Source organism: Pristiophorus japonicus, chromosome 19, assembly GCF_044704955.1.
Source record: "Pristiophorus japonicus isolate sPriJap1 chromosome 19, sPriJap1.hap1, whole genome shotgun sequence".
NCBI classification, from domain to species: Eukaryota; Metazoa; Chordata; class Chondrichthyes; family Pristiophoridae; genus Pristiophorus; species Pristiophorus japonicus.
The window spans coordinates 93,711,234-93,724,834 of record NC_091995.1 but is presented as its reverse complement, the minus strand read 5'-3'; positions in this window follow the sequence as shown (position 1 = coordinate 93,724,834).

Sequence of the window (13,601 nt, the reverse complement as noted above, 5' to 3'; positions counted from 1 at the left end):
ATATTTTTTTAGGAGAAAAAAAAAATATATATGTGTGTGTATGTATCTATATCTATATAGGTATATATAGGTATATATATATCTAGGACAATTAAAATCATTTAAAAAAGAAACCAATATGGAACAAGAGAGACCATTGCTTGAACAATAGGCTGCATATACCAAATGATCGCTGAAGAATCTGCTGACTGCTGGCCGATGGAAAGATAAACTGATTAATTTTCTGCCAAGACCATGGCTTATTCCAGGAAGAGACCCTTTCCCCCAATCCCCTCATGCCCACCGAAACACGGACACAAGGTGGAATTTTCCTCTATTTTAAAGACTTAAAGACAAGATTATTTACGACCCCCCTCTCCAACCCTCTGCCGAACCCCCAACCCCTCCCCAACCACCCTCTCCCTCAAAGGGTTGAGAAAAATCGGAATGCACGGAGCGATTAATCTTCATGTAGGGAAGCCGCAGATATATATTTTTTCTGTCGTGGCTCTTGATTAAAATAAAACGAAAAAAAGTGTACACTCAGGATATACAAGCCGTGCAGACACACGCACCCACTCACACACACAGAGACACACACACACACCAAGTGGGAAGATCAGTGGAGTTAACTTTCTGATCCAGAGTGCAGTGGGATTCCTCTTTCCCCTCGCCCTCTCCCCTTCCTTTCTCTCCCCCTCTCCCCCCCCCCCCCCGCCACCCCCCCCACCCACCATCCTTATGCATGGAACTCCATTGCAAGCAATAAGCAAATGAATACGTTGGCCTTGGTGCATGTTTTGAACAATTTAAAACAAAAAAAAAACGGAACAAAAAAAAAAATGGTTTCTTTTTTTTTGGAAAAGAGAAAAAAAATAATATTCTGTCTGAAGTGGATTGTGCCATCTCGACTACTGCATGTCTGTTATGCAAGAGCGAGGTGAGATCAAAGCTGTCCCTGAGCCATTTTTTGCTCTCTTCTCTACTCACAGATAATTATAAGGACAGTCCAGTGATTTCTAGATACATGCAACTGGAGGCCGTCACGGTTAATTAGTGACCCCATCCCCCTTCCTTCTCCAACTCTTCTTCCTCACCTCCTCTATCCCCTCTTCTTCCACTTCCTCCTCCTCGTCCACCATCCCTTCCTCCTCCTCTCTCTCCCTGGTCCCCGTCCATTATCATGTCTATCTCTATCCCTCCCTCTTCCTCATCCATCATCCCTTTGTCCTGTATCTCCTCCCCATTCCTCTCCCTCTATCCCCTCCTCTCCCTCCATCTTTTTCACCTCTCCTTGTTCCTCGTCCACCATCCCTTTCTCCTCCTCTCTCCCTGGTCCTCTTCCATTATCTTGTCTATCTCTATCCCTCCCTCTTCCTCCTTTTCAATCACCCTTCTCTCTCTGTTCCTCTTCCTTCATCCTTCCCCGTTCCTCCTCCTCCTCCTCTATCACCTCCTCTCCCTCCATCTTTCTCACCTCCTTGTTCCTCTTCCATCATCCCTTCACCCTTTATCCCCTGCCCGTTCCTCCTTCGTCGCCTCTTTTCCCTCCGCTGCCCTGCATGCCTTCCGCTGCCACTTTGTTCTCCCTTTTCCCCCCTGCCTGCTTCCTCCTCCTCGCCCTCCTCCACCACAACCTCGCCCTCCTCCTGCTCCTCCATCTCCCTCTTCCATTCCCCTCCCCCGCCTCCGTCACCTCTTTCCCGCTCATCTCGTTTGCTCTCTTCTCTTCACTTTCGAGCAGGAAAACTCTTTTAAAAGAAAAACGACAACGACAACAACAAAAAAAGCCCCCTACCCCACCCCCTCCCCTCCCACCTCCACAAAAAAACCTCCCCCACAAAAAAAAAACCCGACCTGCCGATGACAACATTGAAGAGACAAAAGAAGGAAGCCAAGACAACGATGGACATGGGATTTAATTGTGATTGTCGTCCAACAGAGGAGCCAAGGAGCACAGATTGACATGCAACCATTGTGGTAGAATGGGGAATGAATGACTGGTGTAAGAAATCTTGAAAAGAGAAAAGAAAAAAAAAAAAAGCTGTGCGGGGGAAATCGAAAAAAATATATATATATTTAAAAGGTGCATTTTTCTCAGCCTCAGCATGACATTGCATGATGTACTGTAAGGATTATATTTAATGTCATATGCAAAAAAAAAATTATATTTTCCTTCCAGATTGCAAAACTCGATGAAAAATACATAAAAAAAAACTAAAAAAAAATGAAGTTAGCCAATCGTATAAAACAGTATTATTAAAAGGATGCAGCACTTTTTTTTCTATTTTTTAATCAGAATTAATATTAAAAAAGCGTGTATATAAGAAAGGTGCCATTACTCGGTCATATTGACTGCTTTTTTCCCATGTCTCTCTCTCTCTATCTGTCTCTGTCTTGCTCTATCCCTCTCTCTGGCACGCTCATTAAGTAAATGGACAGTAAAAAGCTTCGTTAAGTGTTACGTTGCAGATCCCGGTGATGCCTGGGCTTCGGAGCACGGGTCTTTTCCCAAGAGAGTGCGGCTTGGAGCCAATGGATGCTTTTCCCTCCCCTTCCCCCCCCCCCCCCGGCGGTGGAGGTGGGGGGGTGGGGGCCGTGGCTCCTTCCATTGCAGTCATCGAGGCGTCGAGCAACTTGGAGAGGAGGCGTCAAGACGCTGAGAAGGTTGGAGACACGAGTTGCTGCCCCGTCCATCCACTCCATTGCCGGGCACCGAGGGGGTGGCGGGAGTGGGGGAGAGGGGTTGGAGGGGGGGGGGGCGCTGCTAAGATGCTTCTTTGTGCGACTGACAAGGTTTCAGGCCGAGAAACACCTGAAGATGCAGCAGTCTTGGCTCTGATGGCTCCCTGTCTGGGGCGAGTGGAGGCGGACCAGGATCCGTGGAGGCAAGGATCTCCTCGGAGACTCAATCCCCTTGTCAGGTGGCGTTGAGCGTTAGGACTCGGTGATCTCTGATATTCCATTGGCTGCGAGTCGCAAAGAGCGCCAGGGGTCCCGGAGGACCCCCCCCCCCCACCAACCCCCAATTCCATTGGCTCCAAATCACCGAGGGACTTTTTGCTTTATTGGGACGGTTTGCTGATTGCAGATTGCTATTTGGGACCAGAGTTGGATTGAGGAACCTTCTCTGCCCACCAGTGTGGAGACAACTTTGGCTGTAATGCCAGTTCATTTCTTTGAGGGATCAGAACTGTCAGATGTATCTCAGGTCAAATACCTTGACAATCCCCCTCCCTTCCCCTCACACCCCCATTTTGCCAACTTTAATGCTAACATCTTGGGTATGAAAAGCTGCTTGATTTCATCATTGGAATCAAACACTCTGCACTGTTCAGTGCAATAAAGCCTCTCTCACTGTGCTATTATATACCCACATTTATAAATAAGAACAGAAACACCTCAGCGTCCTGACACTCATTTGGCAGGACTTTGTAGACTGACACTGTGCAGTGTATTTTCAAGCCCCTCCCACACACACACACACACACACACTGTCAATGGCTTGGGTGGTTAAGCACTGTCCTCTCACCCATAGGAACTAGGTTCGAATCCAGGCAGAACAGGGTGAAGCTCCTCTTCCTCTGGTGGGGCCAACTGTGTGACGTTGTGTTGACCGAGCTTTCTCACACAGGAGCTGAGTTTACATCCAACTCTTTCTGACGATGCAGTGCCTCTCCCCCCCCTCCCCCCCCCCACTCTTTCTGAAGCCCCCCCCCCCCCCCCATCAGGGACGAAATCCTTCTCGAAGGCGTTTAGCTTCCTATTTTTTGTGGTGTGTACAAACCCCAGTCGATGGAAGGAACGAGTTCACAGTTGGACCGTTGAGGGTCATTTTATTCCGTGGTGTCACAAGGATTGGAAATTGGAAATGGTGCGAGGTGGTCAGGTGGCTGTAGCAGGAATCTATCACCTTGTTTTGGACCCATTCCATACTTGCATTCTCACTGTGAATTGGAAAAGCTTTGCTATCTGACTCAAAGCAGGTCCTTGGCCTGGAGCAACACAGATATCCCTCTCACACACACACACACACACACAAACACGCACGCACATAGATGCACACTGACACGCGTATACACATGCACGCACGCACACACACAAAGACACGTGTAATGTATTTGCTTCACAGGTTCTTTGCGCAAGAATTCATAGCAACAACATTGCTATTAAGAACTAGTTGGTTTATTAAAGGTTTAACAATCACACTACAATTTATCAGTTCATCCACTAGGCTCACAACTGCATACCTCATTGTAGATGACCGAGACCCAACTGGCTGGGGTTTTATTGAGCCTTGTGACCATCACATGACTGGCTCAGCCACTCACAATGCAACAGCTCTACAAACCTGTGAGCATACTCACCGGTGCATACGTTACAGCACACATGCACACACATGAACACATACAGACACCTGCATACATACGCACAAATGCACACACACATGCACACACACACACACATGCACACACACACAAACACAATACATGTATTTTATTTGAAAGGGCAATTCCCCTTTGGGCCTACCACTAAGGACAAGCCCAAAGCTCCATTGCGTTTTCTTATTTCAGTTTGCTTTGGGGGCCAGTTACATAAGCCAAGAAATTTGTCAACCATCTGAGCGGAAGCATCTTTAACGCGTTCATATGATGTTTCTTTATCCGCTGTTTTAGCATAAGCATTGACCTGTTTATATTATAGGCTATAATGGTTTCAAATCCAATCTCCTAATCAGATATTCATTTTCTAATTCTATTCAGAGACATTGATGAGCCTGCTCCGTTCATTGACAAGCGAGAGATTTCTGAGTGTTAGAAACTATCTAACCGGAAAGGGCTGATCTTTGGTAACAGCAAACATTAACCGACTCAGGATATTCAGTGTTCCAATCTTCTTAACATGGTCAATACCCCCACCCTACACACGCTTCCTTGTCTCGGCACCCTCACTGAGACTCATCGCAGACCACCACCCGTGAAACCCCGTATCTCTCTCAGTCTTCTCCCTACAATCTTCTAGTTTCTGAAACCAAAACTTGTCTGCTTCCTACTTTTCCAAATTCACTTTTCTCTTCCAGCCTTTACAACCTTAATCCTGCTCTGCGCACAGGCAACTATGTCTCTTCCTGTGGGGATTTCGACTATTGAAAGAATCAGTGAACTTATGGGAACTCCCATCCATCCATGTCCACTAGACCCAGTAACTGGTAGAATGACCCAACCCTTCTGCTCGAGTGCCAAAGTACAACCAAGCGGTCAATGTGGAATGAGGGATGTTCTCTGAGGGCATCAAACATTTCTGTGGAAGTGCTGAGTTTTTCCTCATCCTCATAAACATATCAAATATGAAGTACCTCCCACAGGTAGGTTAGTCATGCTGCTAAGCAACCAATTGTCCTATCAAGTTCAAGGAAAGGTCCCAAGTTGCCCGAGTTGGGACCTCCCACTAGAATAACGATAATGGTTGCTGCAGTACTCCCCTTCTGCCAACAGGTGCCACCAGCACATTGGAGAAATCAGTGCAGCATATCCTAGTCAGCAAGCCCGCTAGAGACATCTAGGGGTGGAAATCCATTGCGTCTGCTTGAATCCACGTTAAAACATCTGAAAATTGGATCTGGGAATTTGAACAGATTCAATCATTTCAGCATTGTAGATCTAATTATTCCGCCACCCTTCATCCGAAGGTGTAATACACATGTCCATTTATGTGTCTGGTGTCATATTGGTGTTGGTATATTGGAAATATTTTTTTCCCCTGAATGTTTAGGCCCAATTGGTTGCAACGGGCAGAGGATATCAGCAAAGTACCAAACAGTGCAATTATTCCTTGGAGATGACTTCATTCCTTGAGGTTTAAATGCGTCATGGAATCAAGCTCCAAAACCCAACTCACAGATGCTCTCCAATAAGCTTCGGTGTTGTAAGCGGGGCTCACAATAGCAGTCACAGGCATTTCCTTTGGCGCTATTGTGCTCCTGTGCTTTATTCAGCTGAAAAAAACAAAGCTACCCTTTCACCCCTTGTTTCACAGAGTAGACTTGCTGTAAACTCCCCCTGTCCGCCTCTGATGCTACCAAAAGGGAATTTGCCCCGTCAAATAGAAACATAGAAACATAGAAAATAGGTGCAGGAGTAGGCCATTCGGCCCTTCTAGCCTGCACCGCCATTCAATGAGTTCATGGCTGAACATGCAACTTCAGTATCCCATTCTTGCTTTCTCACCATACCCCTTGATTCCCCTAGTAGTAAGGACTCCATCTATAGAAACATAGAAAATATACACACATGTCCCCCTCAGAGCAGTGGGCCTCAATGTTGCTTTCCTCATTTCTACATCCCCACCACTACCTTACCCACCTATCTGACTAAGCTTCTCCAGTCGTACATCCCCACCACTCTTCCTGTTTCCAAGCCACTTTATTATCGCTTAATCTCCCCCATTAAAGGCCATTCCTTCTATCACAATACTATCGCTCTCTGGCTTTCTCTCCTCAAACCTCTTACCACGTGCCCATCCCTTCCAAGAGGCCTTTTTGAGAACACATCCATTTGGCCTTCTGTAATGTATTTGCTTCCTGGGTCCTTTGCTTAAGAATCCATAGCAACACATTGCTAGTAAGAACTAGTTGGTTTATTAGCAAAAGGTTTCACAATCACACTACACATTACCAGTTCATCCACCAGGCTCACAACCACCTGCCCCATCGTGGAGCACCCGAACCCAACTGGCCGGGGTTTTATTGAGTCTTGGGAGCATCATGTGATTGGCCAAGGCACTCCCAACTCAACAGCTCGACCAACCGGTGAGCATGCTCACAGGGGCATACATTAAACTCCTTTGACGTCGCTCTGCCTTCCCGCGCCCCCCAAAAACTTCTTCCTTCGGGCTCCCCCTTGAGCTCATTTCTCAAGCCTGTTCTGAGATGTCGCCCATTCGTGCATTGGGAGGCTTGCTGGGGCTAAAAAAAACATTGGATGACTCAGGATGAAGAGACGTAGAGAAAGACCTCCACTCTAGAAGGGTAAAGAGTATGTGGGGGGTAGGGGGGCTGTGGGGTGGGGGGAACCTTCCAAATGCATTCATTGACATGGTTATCTGCTGTGGTTATGTTCTGTGTACTGTGAGCAGTGGTAAATGGACCCGACAGAGCCGATTTATTGGACAGTAAATGGCATCGTGTGCAGTGGATCTGGTGTAACACTTAACCAGTTTGGTCTTGCCGAATTTTGCTCTGAAATATTTATGCATTTTTGAATCTTTTTAATCCCTTTTCGAATGTTTTTTCCTTTAAGCATGCCTGTGATTGGTCGGACCCGCCCTCCCTCCCACCCTTTGATCCTACTGAGATTTAAAAAGGAAGAAAAAAAAAATTATTATTATTATTATTATTATTATTAAATCGAATTGTCTGAAGTATTTTTTATTCTTTGCCCTGACGCTTTCTTGCAACGGTTGTTGAAAGCGTTGTGAATGTGTACTGAGGTGAGCTGAGCACCAGGGAGCTCCCCAGGCCTGGTCGCTGATTGGTTCATTGGCGGCTGTTTGGCAAGCGGGTCCTGATGGAGCAGGGGAAGGGGTATGCTGGCCACGGAGAATCGGTGCACATCCGGCAACAATTGGTAACCTGGTTCTAGTCAACCAGACCCAGGGGAGTTGCGATGGTGTTGGCGGGGAGGGTTGGGGAGCATTAAAGAACAGGCTCTTTCCTCCCTTGGGTGGACAATGGCCAAGTTCTCTGGAGAATAAGGTGGAGGGGGCGATAGTTCTGTTGGGGGGGCCTGGCTGGATGGTATGCATGGCACCGTGGGAATGTTGCAAGATCAGTGGCCGCTACTCATTCTATGGAATTTCGAGAGGTCATGGAGTCATTCTGGGGGATGGAGCCTAGGGGGTTCAGTGTAAGGACCGAGGAGGGATTGGATGGGGAGGTGGACCTAGGCGGGGGGGGGGGGGGGGGCGTTGGGGGTTGCCATTCCGACAACGCTGACACGACTGGCCGAAAGTGGCATTGGCGAGGACCAGGGTGAAGCCACTTTAGCTACACCAGCAGGTGATGTGAGGGCAGAGAGAGCCAAGAGGACGATGGGGGGTGGGGGGAGAGGGGGAAGGATAGAAGGAGTTTCTCCTCACATTAAACCAAACCATCTCAAAGCTCACCCTTCCTGAGACACCCTCGTTTTAATTTATAGACGTGGAGAAAAAAAAAATCAGGACTCCCTTCGGAAAAAATAATGACGATGACGGAAGACAAAATGGGTGGTCGCCATTTTGTGTCGTTGCATCCACAGTGTCTTCATCGACGCAGGGGGGACAGCCAGGGTGGGGTTATTGGTAAACTTCAAGGGTAAAAGGCCAGGGGGGAGCTGAGCTGGGGGTCTGTCAGTGAGAGGTGAGGGAGATCTTCCGACTGCCATTCGTAAAAAGCAACAGACATCTTCCTGCTAGGTTTACAAAGTCGCTGGCATGTGATGGGTCAGAGGAGATCTCCCACTCTCCCTCCCCCTCCGCACTCCCCCTCCACATGCCCCTCCCCCTCTGCACTGCCCCTCCCACTCAACGCTCCCCTTCCCCCTCCACACTCCCCCTCTCCCTCCGCACTCTCCCTCCGCACATCCCCTCCACATTCTCCTCCCCCTCTGCAATCTCCTAACCCCCATGGCTACCCTCCCCACTCCCCTTCCCTTCCTATCCCCTTCCCCCTCCCTCGTCCCTATCCCCTTCCCCCTCGCTATTCTCCTTCCCCCTCCTCGCTCCCCTTCCCATCCCCTTTCTTCTTCCCTATCCCCTTCTCCCTATCCCCTCCCCCTCTCCACTCCCCTTCCCCCTCCCCCCCCACTCTCTCCCCCTCCCTCTTCCTTCTCCCCTTCTCCCTCTCTACTCTCCTTCCCCCTCCTCGCTCCCCCTCTGCACTCCCCTTCCCCCCCCCACTCTCTCTCCCTCCCTACCCTCTTCCCTATCCCCTTTTCCCTATCCCCTTCCCCCTCTCCATTCCCCTTCCCCCTCCCCCCCCACTCTCTCCCCCTCCCTCTTCCTTATCCCCTTCCCCCTTCTCCACTCTCATTCCCCCACTCCCCTCCTCTCCACTCTCCCTCCCTCCCTCATCCCCTTCTCCACCACCCCACCCCCACTCCTCCCTCACCTCGGTGGTCCAAGGGTCCCATTGATGATGTCTCGCCCGCCAACCTGCGAAGCTGCCTCGCCAATGCCAGCCCTCCATCAGGACCTCGTGACTCCCCCCCCCATCCCCACTCTGCTGGGCGCCCCCCACCCCCTCCCCCCGTGCGACTGAACCCCAGGATTTGTATCTCGATGTTCCCTGGGACCCAGTGCCCTCTGTATTCTGTGTATGTGATTTCAAATTCAACCTCGACTGATATTCACGTGATATCTGTGTTGATATTTATGCAAAAAATTTTAACAGAAAGCAGGAGCGCAATAACAACAGAAAAATTTACAGGAAAAATGTACAAGGTATTTGTGCAATATTTTTGGGTGACATTTTATCATAGAGAAAAAAAAATGCCAGAGAATATTAACACGTGAAGCATGGCAGAGGAGCAAGTGTTTCTCTGCAAAGTGTAAAGGGACATTGTTTTTTAAATATATGTTGGGTTAAATTTCCGATGTACAAAAATCTATTTGAGAACATCTTCAGAATCTTCGGACTGATCCCAAATATGTTGTGTGTTGTTTGAATGGTTCAAATCTCCCGCCTTCCCTCACCCCTTTCAGTAACTGTCTCTGGGACTATGAGGGCTTAAAAGCAGAGTGTGGGAAGCAAGGTTGAACTCCTGGGCCAGGGTTCACAGCATGAAAGGTCGTCCTTGGTTTGATGCTGTTCGACACGTCCATGTCCAGCAAGGAAAAGCACGTGGGGGAAAAAAAACCGTTCGCACTTTACTAATAGCTGGGCAAAGCGACCGTGAGAATAAAGTGATAGGGGGCAAAGGAAATTGGGAAATGGGTCTGACAGTGTAGAGGGAGCTTTACTCTGTATCTAACCCCGTGCTGTACCCTGCCCTGGGAGTGTTTGATGAGACAGTGTAGAGGGACCTTTACTCTGTATCTAACCCCGTGCTGTACCTGCCCTGGGAGTGTTTGATGGGACAGTGTAGAGGGAGCTTTACTCTGTATCTAACCGCGTGCTGTACCTGCCCTGGGAGTGTTTGATGGGACAGTGTAGAGGGAGCTTTACTCTGTATCTAACCCCGTGCTGTACCTGCCCTGGGAATGTTTGATGGGACAGTGCAGAGGGATCTTTACCCTATATCTAATCCCGTGCTGTACCTGTCCTGGGAGTGTTTGATGGGACAGTGTAGAGGGAGCTTTACTCTGTATCTAACCTGTGCTGTACCTGCTCTGGGAGTATTTGATGGGTCAGTGTCGAGGGAGCTTTACTCTGTATCTAACCCCGTGCTGTGCCTGCCCTGGGAGTGTTTGATGGGACAGTGTAGAGGGAGCTTTACTCTGTATCTAACCCGTGCGGTACCTGCCCTGGGAATATTTGATGGGACAGTGTAGAGGGAGCTTTACTCTGTATCTAACCCGTGCTGTACTTGCCCTGGGAGTGTTTGATGGGACAGTGTAGAGGGAGCTTTACTCTGTACCTAACCCCGTGCTGTACCTGCCCTGGGAGTGTTTGATGGGACAGTGTAGAGGGAGCTTTACTCTGTATCTAACCCATGCTGTACTTGCCCTGGGAGTGTTTGATGGGACAGTGTAGAGGGAGCTTTACTCTGTATCTAACCCCGTGCTGTATTTGCCTCCTTAAGTCCCTGTTGACACTGACTGTAGAAAAATCACCGAGACATATGCTGAAATAAAAAGGCTACCTGCCCGGTGGCCGTTCCATTTCCCTGTTACAAGAGGTCCTCATTGTGTATCGTCTTTGTATACTGGGGGCGGGAGGAAAAAACAGATTGAAGAAACATGTTTTTGTGGCGATCAGGAATATTTACAAGATGGTCTCCAAGTTCTTTTTGTATTAATTTGTCGCGAGATTGTCAGACATCTCAAAAATCTGATGAATTAAAAGCTTGCCAAAATGAAAACAAAACAAAAAAAACACAGGTATGAACTATTGAGTATGGACTGTTATTTACAGCTCTTGAAATCTCTGCATGCTTTTGGTTGTTCAAACATCTGCAGATTAAAAAAAACCTGTACGAATGCCTATACATTGAGTAGAGTTAGAGAAATGTACAGAACTGTAAAGCATTTCTTAATCACACTATTCTCTGAATAAATGGGGAAAAAACTTACCCTGTGGTGTCTTTACTTTAAATATTTGCGATGTCTACAAACTCGCTCTATCATCCGTTCATGGGACATAGAAACATAGACAATAGGAGCAGGAGTAGGCCATTCGGCCCTTCGAGCCTGCACCACCATTCAATAACATCATGGCTGATCATGCAACTTCAGTACCCCATTCCTGCTTTCTCTCCATACCCCTTGATCCCTTCAGCCGTAAGGGCCACATCTAACTCCCTTTTGAATATATCTAACGAACTGGCCTCAACAACTTTCTGTTGCAAAGAATTCCACAGGTTCACAACTCTCTGGGTGAAGAAGTTTCTCCTCATCTTGGTCCTAAATGGCCTACCCCTTATCCTTAGACTGTGTCCCCTGGTTCTGCACTTCCCCAACATCGGGAACATTCTTCCTGCATCTAACCTGTCCAGTCCCGTCAGAATTTTATAAGGTTTTATGAGATCCCCTCTCATTCTTCTAAATTCCAGTGAATATAAGCCTAGTCAATCCAATCTTTCTTCATATATCAGTCCTGCCATCCCAGGAATCAATCTGGTGGTCAGGGGTGAGTTGAACGTGGGGCTGGAACCCCAGGCCTACCAAAATAAAAAAATATAAGGCCTTCTGAATAGGCTGAATATAATCGACAGCAAGAGAGGACAAATGAGACCGAGGAAAATATTGTTTATTGGCCAAACGTGTACATACAGGTTGGACCTCTCTGGTCTGGCACCCTCGGGACCAGACGGTGCTGGAGAATTTGCAGAACCCCGGGAGATCACCCCGAGCCTAGGCTTACCGGTGCCTGTAGACAGCGCCTGGGCTCCAATAAGAACATTTGATCATCATCATAGGCAGTCCCTCGGAATAGAGGTGGCTGAACAGGCTGAACCTAACAACATAAGAAATAGGAGCAGGAGTAGGCTATACTGACCCCTCGAGCCTGCTCCACCTTTCAGTAAGATCATGGCTGATCCGATCATGGACTTGGGTCCACTTCCCCGCCCGCTCCCCATAACCCCTTATTCCCTTATTGGTTAAGCTCTCTGAGGCAGCGAATTCCACAGATTTACAACCCTCTGAGAGAAGAAATTTCTCCTCATCTCAGTTTTAAACAGGCGGCCCCTTATTCTAAGATCATGCCCTCTAGTTCTAGTCTCCCCCATCAGTGGAAACATCCTCTCTGCATCCACCTTGTCAAGCCCCCTCATAATCTGATACATTTTGATAAGATCACCTCTCATTTTTCTGAATTCCAATGTGTAGAGGCCCAACCTCCTCAACCTTTCCTCATAAGTCAACCGTCTCATCTGAACGCCCCCAGCACGTTTTGGATCAAGCTGTGAAACTCGGGGCCCCTCTCTTTCTCTATGTAGAAATCTCCCCGCCACATTTGTTAATTAACCCGCTGGTTGGTGCACTTTTTTTTTTTACAAATCCTCCTCTTCCTCAGGCCCAGCTTCGGCGTCTCAGTCAGCCGGCTGCTCTTCCCTTTCCTCGCCCAGCGCCACCTCACTGAAGCGCGGGAAACCAGGACGCCATCCATGCAAAGCGGCAATTGCGTACTGATCACCGAGAGCCAGGAAGCGCGGCAAACCGATGCCGAACCACGGATGTTTCCAGACCATTGAATGCCGGACCACAGAGGTCCAGCCTGTACCTATTTTTGCAGAGACAAGATCTTTACTATTTATCTGTGTTATTATTTTACTGTGTTATAATATATTGAATATATAAAATATATGTTAATATATAATATATTAACATATATTTTATATAGTAAGTATATAATACATAGTAAATAATAACACAGATAAATAGTAAAGATCTTGTCTAAATCATAAATAATAAATTATATCAATGTATTATAGTATCAGTCCACTGTAGTAATTTATCTGCAATGTAATGAACATGAACAAATAACTATCGGTCCATTTGGATAAGTTTGCTCCAGGCCAAGCAGGCCCTTAATCCGGCCCTGGGTGTGGTATATAAGAAAGAGAGACTTGCATTTCTATAGCACCTTTTGCTATAGATGACATCCCAAAGTGCTTTACAGCCACTGAAGTAGTTTTTGAAGTGTAGTCACTGCAGTAATGTAGGAAACATTGAAACATAGAAAATAGGTGCAGGAGTAGGCCATTCGGCCCTTCGAGCCTGCACCACCATTCAACATGATCATGGCTGATCATTCACACCAATACCCCTTTGCTGCTTTCTCTCCATACCTCTTGATCCCTTTAGCCGTAAAGGCCACATCTAACTCCCTTTTGAATATATCTAATGAACTGGCCTCAACGACTTTCTGTGGTAGAGAATTCCACAGGTTCACAGTTCTCTGAGTGAAGAGGTTTCTCCTCATC